The following is a 12,501-nucleotide window of genomic DNA, read 5'->3' as shown; positions in this document are numbered from 1 at the left end:
GCCCCATCCTCTTGGAAACATTCCTCAACAACCTTTGGGCACATTAGTTGCTTTTTGGTCTTCCACAAGACTTCCTTCAAACTTCTGTTATAACATTTTCTTATTAAATGGCAATTTCTCTATTTCTACATCTGTCTTCTTGATTAGATTGTAAAATGTTACACCTTTCAGGTGATATCTTAACCATCTCTGCATTTTTCCCAGCACCTATCCTATATTGAGTTAATAGAATAAACAACTGCCCCCAACCACTCAACACTAAGTGGTAACTGAAATCAGGACCTTGAGATATTAGCACTCCTACATTCACTGCAGCATTATTCACAATAGCCAAAATGTGGAAACAACCTAAATATACATGGTGAAATAAAATATGTGATATTTATATATTTATATATGTTATATATAATTTATATATGTTATATATAAATGTGTATATTATATAATATATATATATTTATATAAATATATAAATATATAATATAAATATATAATATATAAATATATTATATATATAATATATAAAATATTATATATTTATATATAAATAGATATATAGATACATAGATATATATAAATATAATATATAAATATAAATATATATAAATAATATAAATAGATATATAAATATATAAATATATAATATATATTATATATCTAATTATATGTAATACATCTAATTATATATATAAAATATATACTTTTTATATATATTATATATAAAATATATACTTTTTATATATTATATATAACACACAAAATATATATAGTATATAAATATATAATATATAATATATACTTATATATAATTATATAATATTATATATAATATATAAATTTATATATAAATTATATATATATATATATATAATTATATATAAACCTATATACAAATATTTATATATTATATATAAATTATATATTATATATTATATATTATATATAAATTTATATATAATTTTATATAAATAAATATTTATATAATATATAAATCATATATAAATATGATATATTTATATATCACATATTTTATTTCACTGTGGATATTTAGGTTGTTTCCACATTTTGGCTATTGTGAATAATGCTGCAGTGAAGGTAGGAGTGCTAATATCTCAAGGTCCTGATTTCAATTATTTTGGAAATACATAGAAAAGTGGAATTGCTGGATCATACATATGTTATATTTTTAATTTTTTGAGAACCCTCTTACTCTTTTCGATTGTGGCTGTACAGTTTTGCGTTTCCACCAGTAGTATACCAAGTTCCAATTTCTCCTCCACCTCACGAACACTTGCTGTCTTCTGTTTTTCTTTTATAATGCCATCTAAACAGGTATAAGATCATATCTCATTGTGATTTGATTTGCATTTCTCTGATAATTAGTGATGTTGAGCACCCTTTCATATAACTGGTGGCCATTTGTATTTCTTCTTTGGATAAATATATACCTATGTCTTTAGCCATTTTTTATTTTTATTTTTATTTTTATTTTTTGACAGAGTCTCCCTCTGTAGCCCAGGCTTCCAGGCTGGAGTGCAGTGGCGCGATCTCGGCTCTCAGCTCTCAGCTCTCGGCTCACAGCTCACTACAACCTACGCCTCCCAGGTTCAAGCGATTCTCCTGCCTCAGCCTCCTGAGTAGCTGGGATTACAGGCATGTGCAACCATATCCGGCTAATTTTTGTATTTTTAGTAGAGATGGAGTTTCACCATGTTGGTCAGGCTGGTCTCAAACTTCTGACCTCATGATCTGCCTGCCTCGGCCTCCCAAAGTGCTGAGATTACAGGCATGAACCACCGCGCCCAGCAGCGTTTAGCCTATTTTTTAAAAATCAGGTTATTAGGTTTTTTGCTGTTGAGTTGTAGTAATCCATTATATATTTTACAAATTAAACTTTTATCACATGCATGGTTTGCAAATATTTTCTCCCATTCCATAGATTGTCTTTTTACTCTACTGACTTTTCTATTTGTTGTACAGAAGGCTTTAGTTTGATGTAGTCTCACTTGTTTATTTTTGCTTTTGTTGCCTGTGCTTTGGTTGACATATTGCTGAAATACTTGCCAAACCAATGTCTTGAAGCTTGGATATCATATGCAAATTAATGATACTGGATTCTTATCACATACTATATACAAAATTCAACTCAAAAAATGTTTAAAGATATAAATGTAAAACACGAAACTGTAAAACTCCTAGCAGATAACCTGCTTCCTTGTACAGTAGAAACATATTTCTTGAACTTGCCCTAGAAGAATTACCTAAAGTATTTATGCATTGCTGTGAACAAAATTAGGTATTACTTTTGGTGATATCTGAACAAAAACAAACATGGCTCTTTGATGACAAAGATTTCAAGCACCAAGTTCACTAGGATCTGACTTAATATACAAAAGAAATAGTCTCCAGGTGATGACTTTGTGAATCTGATACAGTAATCAGTGGATAAAGCATCAACCTTGCCCTAGATTAAATATCAGCCTACTTTATCTGATTCTCAGTGTAAATAAAGTAATATCAAGTCCAAAGATGAGAAAATGAAAATTATGCCTTCTAATTAGGTATAATATATCTTTGCATTTGGATAACTGCTTATTACAAGTTTTGTGAATGATGGTAACCAATACAAAATGGAAAAAGCAAAAATGGATGTAAGCCTATTTTAAGCAAACCTGATCTAAAATTCTTTCATATGCACACCATACTCCCCCTCAAAATATGTAAGATGATTATTGACTTTACAAGCAGATTCATGTATGAATAGCAGGGCATCAGGCTTATTTAAATGTTTTGATTTGTAACACTAATAATACATAATTTGCTCAAAAGCACTTTCATTTGGGAAAAGGAAAATCATGGGCATGCACATTGTAAAGTGATATACAACTAGTCCTTAATGTACATTTATGTCAACATTTTAAATTTATTCTGAACTGGAAATTTCTTTAGAACAATGAAACTGGATAAGTACAGTGACTTTTATTCTTTCTTTTCTTTCTCTTTTACATTTCAACATTTAAATTTTTTATCTCTATTTTAATATTATATAACATTTTATAATAGACCTTAGCTTAAGTTACAAAATAAGCGCAGGAATGTACAAAATTAAATTATGAATATCAAAAGAAAGAGGCCAGACATGAAGAAAGTCACACCTAACACTGAAGAGGCAAAGCAAAGTTTGTTGCAACTATCTAAGTGTACAAATAACTATACTCTCTAGCTTTGTGGAGGAGTGTCCTTTCTCGCATTGCTAGATTACAGAAGTAATACTACCAAGTGACTGCCTCTCCCCATCGCGCAACTGAAGACTACGTCAAGTTCGTGAAAAGGAAGAGATCTGGAGTTGAGTTTAAAGGAAGGTAGCAAATATGTCCGGTATCTTTTTCCCGTGTATAACTAGTTCAGTATATTGGGTGATGTATCTTTATAGCCATATATAATTATTACATTTCATTGATTTCAAGATGCACAGGTTGTTAGAAACCACCTCCGAAATCAGAGTTCATTCCACAATCTATGGTATCTTACAGCTCTGTCTGCATGGTAGCACTGCTGGTGCAATTGTAAATTGCTTGTCCATGTATGAATCTTATGTTTATTTCTGGAGCCATTCTTAATGCTCCTCAACATTTCAGCCTTTCAAACATTTGAAGGCATTTGGTGAGGGAATGTGCATGTATATATATCCAGGCAATTGCCTGGAAACTTACTATTAACACTTTCTGGTAAGCACTAACATCAAAACTTATAAAATGGGTATCAGCTGTTTGGAATAATATTCCCTGGGACAACAGCGAGCATTTCAGGGACAATAGTGAACATAACACATTAATTTAGAGCACAGAGTGTGAAAATGTGCAGGAAAATAGACAGGAATGACTGATTAAAAAGGACAATGACTATGAACAAGTTTTAGGAGTTCTTTATCCAAATTAGGTCTCTTACATCTTCCTTCAGGGTTTCCAAACAATGCTATATAATTTTTAAGATGAGTTTTAAACCGGCTATTGTATTTTCAGTAAAAGGAATAACAGTGTTAAGTAACAGGAAAATAATATACTGGTTAACTGACAGCATTTTTTGTTTCTTAGTTGCTTATTAAATAGTGTATTGGATAATTTTTTATCATCCAGATAATATCAAAAAAAGATTCTCTACAAACACTATGCTACACAAAAAGAAGGGCCATAGAATTGTATATACCATTTAAAGATTGATAGACTGAGGGAAAAGACAACATCGTGAGGCTCATTAAAAGATTCTGTAGCACAAGAAAAACGGAATAATGTTCTGAAGATGCATAGGAATGGCATAATAGTGACAATAATTTAGTACAGAAAGCAGATAAAATTCTCAGAAATCATCTTTTTTTGTGGTTTCAGTACAATTAAAACAGAAACCAAAGAAATAAGAACTGAGACATGTGACAGGAATCTTAAATGGCAGTATAAGTTAAAATGGAAAGAGACCAAGCTAAGGAAAGTTTGTGAGGAAACTATGATAATAGAATTAAACTCTGCCTGCAAGCACTGCAGAAAATCTAACCAGTGATGTAAAAATATGAATAAAAAACTAGAGAAATGACTCCAGAATTCAAAAAATTGGAAGTCATTTTCCCTGATTCTCTCCAGTGCCACATTTCTGGCCACATTCCATTTCAGAGTTTAATGCTACCTGTGCTTTAAGTAGTAATGAATTTAACAACTTCTCCCTGTGGATGAGTAACAGTTCAGAAAAGGCAAAGTCTTGGGAAGTCTACACTGATGAACAGAAACTACACATAAATCATAACTAATTGTTATGGAAACTTTGGTCCAGGGGAAGTCGGACTTAGGAATGGAAATGTAGAATGAGTTGCTAGGCAGAATCGAGGTCCTGGCATCAATGCATAAAATAAACCACTTCTACATCCACACTTTTGGTTACCTGAGCCAATTATTTGCTCCTTTTCCTCAGTCAGTTAGGAATATATTTTTTTCTGTCTTAGAGTTACCATTTCTAAACAAACTAAATCAATGCACAAAAACAAGTCCATTAAATTTAATCAGGTGTTGAAAGATGGTTACAGATTATCATTTCAAGAATGGTTAAACCCAGTTGAAAAGAATGTCAGTTCCCATTATATGTATTTAATACTGAGTTTAAAAAATGAACACAATTTATTTAAAATGCATAAATCTAAAAGGTGAAGAACTTGAGAAAATGAAACCTTACTCATTATCTGACTATTTAGCAGAGAAGCAAAGGGACTTTTTCATTAATGCCTTTAATAATTAACAAAACAAACTTTTTATGAAAGGCACTGCAGGGTATAGTAGGAAGAACGGAGCTGTGTAAGTGGGAAGCACAATTCTGAGTTCTGAATCTGTTTCTGTCACTTAGACTTTGCTCAAAGAAATGACCAGATAGACTTTTCAAGAGTGTATTATTTTTTGCCTTTATCACAGGATTCTAACTTCAAATTTACTATGTTAACATAACATTAAATGAGTGGACTAAATATCATCAGAAGCTATCCAGGATTCTTTAGAACATAATTTTCAGAAGCTTCAATACAAAAATAAAGTAAGCTAACATTACTGACTAAAATGGACTAATGAAAAAGGAAGCAGAGGAGAGGGAATAAGAGAAATATGTACATTACAGAATTCCTTGGAATAGAAAATAAATAGACAATATCTAAGAAATTAAAGACTAAATGGATTATTTGAAATCATAAAGAAAATGATGTAAGACAACCTAAATAACAGAAAAACTGAAAATCTATATTACAAATTATGAAGCAGCAAGTTCCTTAAAGAAAAAAAAAACCTACAGGAAATGCAATAAAATTGAGATGGAAATCACGAAGAGTGAAGGATATTACTTAATCTTTTCAGTCAGTCCATAATAGAGCTAGTAAAGAAAAAGCATGCGAGGAATACAGAACCCTTGAGTAAGTTTCAGGATGAAAATATAGATATGGATATACGTACAGAAATACAGAAACATATACATACATTTTATAAATATAAAGTACATAAAATGTATATATAAACCTTTATTTTAGTAAGTGTATATGTAGTTGTGTATGTATACTTTTAAGTTCCTATGGAAAATTAATTATGAATTAAGCAATAAAAAACCTTAATATATTTTAAAATGTAAAATTAATTTTTAGAAATTTTTTTCTAATAGAAGAAAAGCAGAAATTAATAACAAATTAGAAAACTGAACAGTTCCAGAGGCCCTTACATCTGGCAGAGAAGGATGTATTTGTTTTGGCGTAGTCTTTCAACATCTTTTGTGTCAGAGGAGAAACATAATTCAAATATCAAACTTACTGGAAAAAAATCATTATGAAACAATTACCTAAATGGACCAATGGACATAATAAAAATAAGGATCAGAGGAAAGTTCATAGCTTTAAATATTTACATTGGTAAATAAGAATATATTTACATTGGTAAATAAGAATTAAAAAATTGTAACTAGCATACAACTCAAAATAAACCTAGTTATGTTAAGTGAAACAAGCTAGACCCAAAAGACAAATACAATATGGTCTCATTTATATATGTAATCTAAAATATTCAAATTAATAGAAGCAGAGTAGAATCATGATTGCCAGGGGCTCAGGGGAGAGGGCAGTGGGGAGGCAATGGGTACAAACTTTCAATTATGCAAGATAAGTCCTGGAGATCTCCTATGCAGCATTGCTCCTATAACTAATGGTATTATATTCTATATTTAACATTTACTAAGAGGGTAGATCTTACCTTAAATATTCTGACCAAAATGATAACAATGACCGTAAAGGAGGCAGGAATCAACTTTCAGGAGCAAAGAATACATCCATGACTTTGATGGTGGTAACAGTTTCACAGGTGTGTGCTCATCACCGAACACACTGAGATGTATGTATTAACTATGTACAGCTTTTCGTATGTCACTAATACCTCAATAAAGTGATTTTTTAAAAAGGTAGCAGAATCCTCTAGTGGGAAACATAATCACTGTGCATTTTATTATCTTAAGGAAACATTTTTTTCTAGATGTGACAGTGCCATTGTGGTTATGTTTTTAAAGGGGTTCTTGTTTATACAAGCAGAAATGTTTAGAGAGGAAATGATATACTTCCTAGAATTTGCTTCAAACAATTAAAGCATAGGAAGTGGAAGGATATGAAGAGGAAACAGGACCTAACGATGATAATCAATGGAGCTGCTCGGTGATACATGGTATTTGTTATGTTTTTCTGTTTTTACATATGTTTGATATTTTCCATAATAAAAAGTTTTTTAATGTAAAAAAGGAAAGCAGGAAGAAGAAATTAATTAATATAAAAGTATAAATGAGCTCAAAACAGAAAAGCAATAAATCTAGTAAGTAATCTCAAAAGAATAACAAATCTAGTGGATACAAAGGAAGCAAGGATTGTACCAGACCTCCAATGCCACTTTCCTCTCATAGGTTCTAAATTTGGTGGTCAAATCTGCCCTTGTGGAGTGAGCAATCTGCCAAGTCAAAAGTGTAAAGAAATAATGAAATCTTTGCTTTTCATGACATCAGCCAAAAATGACCCAAAGTATCCTTGCAATGCTACTGGTAAATACATATTTGCTTTATTTTTATTGAGTAGGCTACCTTAAGAAAGGCCTGACTATATTCTACAAAAGCAGCTAAGTTAAACACATTACATAAAAAATAATGGCATCATTTTTTCCTACTGTTCAAGCATACAGTGTCTGGATTTTACAAGTATCTTCTATTTCCTAATTGTCTTTTGCATATCAGTCTCCAAAACTAGGGGCTTTACATAGTTTAATTCTCATTGCAAAACTCAGTATAAAACCACTTTGGAAAAGTGGAAATTTCAGAAAGGTTAAGTCACTTGTCCAAAGTCACACTACTAGTAATTCCAAAACGAGGTTTCTCAAGCTCTAAAGGGGTGTGTGTGTGTGTGTGTATGTGTGTGTGTGTGTGTTTTCTTTTTACTTCAAGGAATTTCTTCACTTGAAGAAGCTAATTTTTGATGTAACCATTTTTAAAATCGTTTATGATAGTGTTCTATATAGGCATCTGTCACATGAGATTTTCAGATAAACGGAATGTGTAACAATCACAAGTTTCTTTACCACCCACATACATTAATATGGATTTGGATTTATCAATCAAATATTATCTTCAAATGCCTATAGAAGGATCTTTCTCCTTATAATTTGAAAAGACCAAATTGCAGTTCATTCTACCTTCTGAAACTAATACCAGAATAAAATTTCTAAAATTCCTGGATATAAAATTATTCTTGTAGCATCTCTATGAAAACAAAACAAAACAAAATACAAGAGTTACATAGAACTGTACATGTGAACATATACCCTATATGTACTTGATTTCTGCTAATAGAACAACTGAACTATAATGATTACTATCACTATCATTAATCTTAGACTACCTCAAAAGTTAAAAAGTGATCTTCATATTATAAAATACCACAGAAGAGCATGTAAATTAAAATATAATAGAAACATTTTGAATACAGAAAAAAATATTACTAAGAACTTAATTTTAAAAATGAGAATGTTGTTTTGACAAAATGTTATAACCCAGAGTAAACTATGCACTAATTACTGACATGTTATATAGTAAAATCTTTTGTTTAGTTCACGTTATAAAGAAATAAACATATTTAACGCTCATATAAGTATTTTAAATTAGTAGCCATCATATTAATTATCAACTAAATGTTGGCGCTTTTTTTTTTTTTTACAAGTGGTAGAGATTGGAAGTCTTAGATACCACACCAATATCCTGAACAACACCATGGCTATATTGCATTATGTAAAAGAAAGCTGATAATCTACATCTTAATAACATAGCCAATATGACTTTACAATACTTTTTTTTTTTTTTTTTTTGAGACAGAGTCTCACTCTGTTGCCCAGGCCGGAGTGCAGTGGCATGATCTCGGGTCACTGCAACCTCCGCCTCCCGAGTTCACACCATTCTCCTGCATCAGCCTCCCGAGTAGCTGGGACTACAGGCACCCGCCACCACGCCCAGCTAATTTTTTTGTATTTTTTAGTAGAGACGGGGTTTCACCATGTTAGCCGGAATGGTCTCCATCTCCTGACCTTGTGATCCACCCCCCTCAGTCTCCCAAAGTGCTGGGATTACAGGCGTGAGCCACTGCGCCTGGCCTTTACAATACATTTTTAAAGCTTCCATTTATTGTGTATTCAGTAGCTATGCAAGATTGGACATATTACTTTACTCCTCTGCACTTCAAATACATTGATAAAATGAGTATAAAATGTATATCTCTTAGTACTGTTGCAAGAAATATATCCTATTATATATTGTCATAGTCCATTCAGGCTACTTATAAAAATACCAAAACTTGGATAGCTTATAAACTACATTAATGTATTTCCTTTTGTTACTGCTGTTCTTGAGGCTCCAAGATTAAGGCATCAGCATGTTTGGTGTCTAGTGAAAACCAGCTTTATAGTTCACTGATGCCACCTTCTCACTACGTCCTCACCTAATGGAAGGGGCAAGGCAACTCTTTGTGGCCTCTTTTATAAGGGCACTATTCCTATTCGTGAGGGCTCTGTTCTCATGACCTAATTACCTCCCACCAGCCTCACCTCTTAATAGCATCACATTGGTGATTAGGTTTCAACTTGTGAATCTGGGGAGTATACAAGCATTCAGACCATGGCATATGGCATAAAGGTAAGAGATTAGTGTGACATTCATACATATTAAGTAGCAAAGCCCAGATTATCTGACTTCAGACGCCATTATGGAACCTCTCATTTGATTAAGTGTGTCAACCAAATCACTCTGTTTCATCTGTGTTGAGTTTTTCTCCTGAACTTGTTACATAATAGAAAGAATACAAAAAGAGAACATATTATTTAAAAGTTCTGATGTGTCCCAAGCCATAAATAGCAGGAATTATAAAACAAGTTTCTTAAACCAAGGAGGCTGACTGTGGAAAACTATATGAACCCAAAGAATGGCTGATATGATTGATCCCTTGTACTATGGCCTCTGTTGGGGAAAAGGAGGAAGTCTAGAATCCAGAATAAAAGTGTCATGCCATTTCAACCTCAGGCCCACAGGAAATGTACTAGAATCTAGATAAAGGTAAGGCAGTCCAGATACTTTTGGTAGAAAGGCTAGAGTTCTCTACCAAATTGATGGTACCTACAATTGAATTTTTTCTATATCAGACTGAAGAGAATTCTGTCACATTTAACCAAACACTGTATAATTTCTGTTTGAGAGCAAATAGATATTCTGACAGAATAACATTGAACTACATGAAAATTGCATAATATATGTGTAAAATAATTGAAAGAATAAGACATTCAAGTCTAACTTAATCTTTCAATGAAGTTGGTATATTTACCTCCTCTCTTGAATTCCTTCACTCATATTATTTTGTTTACATATCTTCCAACACTGGTTTTGCTCTTAATTTTTCCATAGTTATTTTCTTGTCTTGTTTTCTTCAAGAAATACAAAGCTTTTTGAGAGTCAAAAATATTTCACTTATTTATAAATTTTATTTATGCACTGAACGAATACTCATTAAGAAATTGCTACATGCAAGGAATGAAAATAAATGAACACTGTAAAGACTATCAGACCTATCTAATCATATTGATCTATGAGTAAGTTAATTTTCCCAAAGAGAGAAGGTTAACTATAAGATAAAGTTTCTTAATCTGAAGAACTAATGAGATATATATCATAAATTGAAACATCTTAACAATGTTTATGAGGGACTAGAACTCAATTAGTTTTAACAGATGAAAACAGGTTAGAGAAGTAACCCATCTTCAGATTTCACCTCTTCATGAAATTGCTCCTGTGAATATATTTTCTCAAGTAGCTCAAAGTGGCAATTTCTCATCTAATGTGTCATATCTGCATATTAAAATATTAATGTTCACATTTTTATCTTATTCATTTTATTATGGCATTTTTCCTTAAGAATCTACTCATGAGGGGAGGGGAAGTCTTACAGCCTCTATTCTAGCTATTGGCTTTACTCAGCCTTATTACAATATGGCCAGAACCATTGATGAGTTTAAGCAGCTTTTCTAGACTTGTAGGAAGACTTGCCAATAGTCGGTTGTCTTTCATAGAATCCCATGGGATGTGAGCTATGAAGCTATGGCTCCTCAAATGTTTTTATTCCCTCAGTTGTGTGTATGATTTATGAGGTCATAGCCACAAGCCTGAACTATCAGCTCTGGTTGTTGGGTCTACCTTGCAGAAAGTAGATGATATGTGTCAGCCTTTCATTTGTGTGTGCAGAGACTCTTTCATCTGTCTACACAGCACTCTGAGGCCTCTTTCTAGATAGCTGTTTTTAAGTGTCAGACAACTTTTCTCTGGGCACAGTCTCAAAACCCAACTTATGATGAACATTTCTAGCTAACACATCTCTGCCACTACTTCAGGCAGTTTACTGAGGTGGATCAATAAATCAATGAATCAATCAATCTATTTATGTATCTATCGGCTTTCACTACTACAAATATATTAATGGTTATAATTTTCATATAGGACTATGTAGGCTTAAAATATTTTAATATCATTTAGAAACCTGAAGTGGAATCAAAAATAGGAAAACTATGATTAGTGGTTCTGCTGAGTTGAAGACTGTCTGCTTAACCCTTTTCTATCTCTGTCTAAAGTTTAGTTCAATGAATGCAGAGTCCAGTGAATACTATTCTCTAAAGAAAACTCCTCCAAACGAGAAATGTTCATACTTCCTGTGGATTCAGTTGCCATTTTTAAAAACAGGCTTTAATTAAAAGTACCACATTAAATCAGTCTTATAATGAGTGAGAACTGGTGTTCAATATGAATTACTCAGAATGATATCAATCAAGAAAAATCAGATTAACATTTCATTATACATGAGACATGATAAAATCTCTACGACTTCAGGAGATATGATTGAAAGGCCATTTCTTCCATAAGGTCTTGATATGATATCTGTAGAAGAGAGTTCCAAAAAGTTCTCTGTTGGCATCAAAATCTTAGTTTATTCCATTTTGTCCCAAGGGCTTTCATTCCTTTTAACCCATAAATTTAAAATTAAAAATTGTATGATTCAGCTTATTATAATGTCTTTCTCTGGGAGAATTAATATAATTTATTTCTACCTCCTTCTTGCATTATGTTTTAATGTTAAGAAATCTTAAATCATTTCCTATTGTATATACATAAAACTCTTTAATATAGTGAATTATACGCTCATTTTAAATATCAGTTGTAGAATTAATCCCAAACCTATTTTACGTGGCAATAGGCCACATGTTTTTAATCATTCCACCTCTTTTAGTCAGTGCATAGGCTCCATGAATAATTATGTATTGTAACGACACAGGAGAAATACACAGTACTTGCCATGTATTGGTTGTCTAGGATACCTGTATGACTTCATTATTAATAATGTATTGTAATGAAAAAAATCTACTCATGGATGGC

Source organism: Nomascus leucogenys, chromosome 16, assembly GCF_006542625.1.
Source record: "Nomascus leucogenys isolate Asia chromosome 16, Asia_NLE_v1, whole genome shotgun sequence".
NCBI classification, from domain to species: Eukaryota; Metazoa; Chordata; class Mammalia; order Primates; family Hylobatidae; genus Nomascus; species Nomascus leucogenys.
Note: the sequence above shows the minus strand (reverse complement) of the source record.